General features: G+C 38.2%; 1 long non-coding RNA gene across 1 annotated transcript; it reads left to right on the top strand.

Annotated features, from left to right (window-relative positions):
* Window positions 1-354: 354 nt before the first annotated feature.
* Window positions 355-3282, top strand: LOC127059151 (uncharacterized). Its single transcript, XR_007776635.1, has 3 exons — window positions 355-459; window positions 614-694; window positions 3228-3282. It is a non-coding gene; the product is annotated as an uncharacterized LOC127059151 (long non-coding RNA).
* Window positions 3283-3517: the final 235 nt, after the last annotated feature.

Raw genomic sequence — 3517 nt, 5'->3', positions numbered from 1 at the left:
GAAAAATATAACACTGATTTGATCAAGACTTTTTTTTTTTTTTAATCCTAACTGAAAAACTCAGCCCACATGTAAGCATCAACTTTAGACTGGGATCTAGAGAAGTACACATAGGTGGTCGTTTCATCTCTACAAAACAACCCAAAACCTCAGCATGAGCACCTTCAGGGAGTTCAGATTCATGTTTGAATCCAAATGGGGTGGATTAGGCCCTCTTCACCAGACACACACCCATTAATTGAGAATAATCTTGTGCTTCTTAGAGGGATTTAACATCACGTCTTCCTCTGTCAAGGAATAAGGATAAAAGCCACTCAGTCAGCATATAAAGGCCTACATTTTCTTCTGTACACTGAATACAACTGAGTTTTTGTGGGTTCCTGCAGGATTTTGTGGGTTTCCTTACTACAGAAAAAAATAATTTTTTTGGAACCCTTGGAGTAAAGTCAACAGTCTCATGTATGTAAAGAAAATTTTCTTATCTGAGACTGCAGGTGGCTGTTTTAACTTCACAAGGGTAACATGAGGCTTTTGCTGACAGTATGCCTGTCCATGTGTATTCCTAATTTTGTGCTTCCTTTTTCCTCCCTGTGAAACCAATACTTTATTAAAGGAATTCAGCAGGGGAGTAGAAGTACCAAATATAATTCTACCTGTTTTGTGAAATGGATGACCAGCTACAGCAAGAAAAACTGTAAGTAATGGCTAATGGAGGTAAAAAGGAGATGTTCATATTCATGCATGTCCCACAAGGGACAAGCTTTTAAGCAGACCCAAGACAGAGGAAGAGTTTCAAATGGAGCCTGTGCTTTCTTTGATTCTGAAGTCAGTCAGGCATGCAGCAGAAATATATGGAGCACAAGACTTCCCTATTTCCTGTGCCTGTGGAAGTCCTTGCTTAAGTAATTAGTCTTCATGACTGTATACTAATAGCTTATATAAAGAGAATGCTTCTGGTACAGTTGTTTTTTATGCAAGAGCAGATGAAACACCAGTTGTGCAAGAGATTTTCCTCTGTGAATTAACCTAACAACTGCAGGGTCAATTACCTCTTATCCTCCCATACCCTGACGTGGAACAGCAGCTGTCTCTTGTGCTCTCACTGCCTGGAAGGCATAAGAGCATATGATAGGTACATTGTTTTAATTAGCACTCTTGCATGGACTTACACTCAATTAATGTTAGATTTAGTGCGCTATGAAGCAGCTTGAGCACTGTCAGAAGGAAGGCAGCTGGGCAAGGATGTTGGTCTGATCTCCTGTGTACCTTGAATCTACCAGGAAAAGGTTTGACTTCCTTCTAATGAGCATTGCCAATGTTCCTGGTGTCCTAAGTATGGCTCATTGCTTTTCAGTCTCATTTCCTAAAAGTCTTGGCTGAGTGACATACCTCATTATGCCCTGACATGGAAAAATAACCATGACTGTTTCTTAAATTTCTGAAGCAAGTTCTGTGGGAGATGTATGATCTGAGAAATGCCTGAGCAATACTTTGGCTCTTCAACTCTGTAAGGATACCACAACATCCCACAGTTTACCCTAGAGGCATATGCAGCAAGATATCCTTGCTGAAAGATGTTTTGTGGTACATTTTTTAGTTTGCAATATGGTCTCCTCATTGTGAAGACCAGAAATCTGTGCAACATAATCTGAAAGCATGTTTCTCAATATATTCACAAGACATAAGGGCATCTCTGAGGCATGAGTTCTAATTAAGGATATACAGAGAAATTTTCATGAAAATAAACTTTGGGATGTCTATATAAGAAAGCAACCAAAATACCATCAATTAAATTAGCTGTAGTGTGAGATAGTAAAGAAAACGTTTTCCTCAGAGATGCTTCTTAACAGTCTTCCCATTTTTTCTTTCTAATAATATCATTCTTTCTCTTTTCCTTAATATTTTTTAAATTTCTCAGAGGTTTTTTTTCAATTGTAGGTGTTTTTATAGGGGAATCAGATATAGATTAGAAACTTTTACTGCTGCAGACACTTCCATCAAAGCAATTTCTCTCATTCTTGGAAGAGGCAACCTTTTCCTTTCTGTCTCTCTCACAGTTGTAACTGATTTACCATCAATCTCCCTTTCCTTGGCACTTACAGTTTTGCAATTTAAAAATCCCTAGTCCCAGCCTTTTCTGGGAAAGGAGGGTCTGGCTGTGAACACAATTTCTGAAAAGCTACACTGAAAGAAAAGTTAAGAGCACAATAGTCCCTAGACATAAAAAATAAAATAAAAACAAACAAAAGATGAAGAAAATAAAAAGAGAGGACTCTCTCTCCCCTGGCACATCTGTCATGGCCCTCTATGTTCCATTTTAGCATTAAGGCCTTCATCTTGGAATATCTAAGTCAGTATTTCCCAGTGAGCAGGACATCAGTACCCTTCAGCACAATAGCAGCACTTTCCTGAAAGTGTTCCTCCATACTCCTTTAAACACACATTCCTTTTCCCCTAATAGCAAATAAATCTGTCCTTTAAAAATATAGAAGATCTTCTTCTTTCATATTTCCTTCCTCCAGTATAAAAAACAAGACACAGCTTTCCATTGTCTAAAGGATGACAAGTATTTTAAAGAACATTAACAGGATTTTTCTGAAGGCGTATATTATTACTCTGCTACCGGTGCTTTTAGTCTCATTATCAACAAGACAAATCATTTTTGTTCAACTCTATTTATACATGTGGTAGACCAAGAGAAAATGTTTTTAAAAAGGCTCAATGAGGTGTTACTTAAATGTGGTTTTCAGCTCTAAGTGATTTATTATCTATAAATTGAAAGATTTCAGTCGAGAAGGCTCTAGGATGCCGCACTCTTCCTCCTCCTCGCAAACCCTCTTTGAGCTAAGATTACAGCAGGTGAAAGTTCTAATGTCTGTTCAACAGATCTTATGAAATAATTGCATCCAGGAACCATTTGGTTCTCATTAGATCCAAGACTGAGGGAGCAAAATATTTTGAAGGAAGGAAACTTCCCTGCCCCAAGAAACACCCCACATGCACACACAAATATCCTGCAGGCGAGTTCTTCCTCACTCCAATAGCTGCTTAGTAAGCACACAAACCCAACTTCATGGACCTACCACTGTTTTTGAAAACCCAAGACCTTTTCATGGTGCACTATTAATTAATTATGTGTCTTAGTCTTCTTCTGCCTTCCAGTGTTTTTCTTTCTACCATATTTTATAGCTCAATTTTTTTCTTTTTTTTTCTTTTTGTGGTTTCAGATCTGTGCCTGCTTTTTCCCCATGTTGTCTCCAGTAATTCCTGATAGCACTGCCATGGCTCTCCTGTATGATAAAGAATCACCATCACCAGACTGAAGAGTAGTTCCAGAAGAGGAAGAAAGTAAATGTAGTATTTTATAGCCACGATCCCTGCTTTCTTTTGTTTGTTTTACTTTGTGTAGATGATGTTCTTCAGAAATTCATTCTGGCCCAGAAAAATCCATCATAAATCAGAGGCAGGAGATCCTGTGTAAATCTCAATAGACCAGCCATCAGAGAGTTGGCTCAGA

The sequence above is a fragment of the Serinus canaria genome, chromosome 1A (assembly GCF_022539315.1).
Source record: "Serinus canaria isolate serCan28SL12 chromosome 1A, serCan2020, whole genome shotgun sequence".
In the NCBI taxonomy this organism is placed as follows: Eukaryota; Metazoa; Chordata; class Aves; order Passeriformes; family Fringillidae; genus Serinus; species Serinus canaria.
This window is presented reverse-complemented; position numbering and strand designations above follow the sequence as displayed.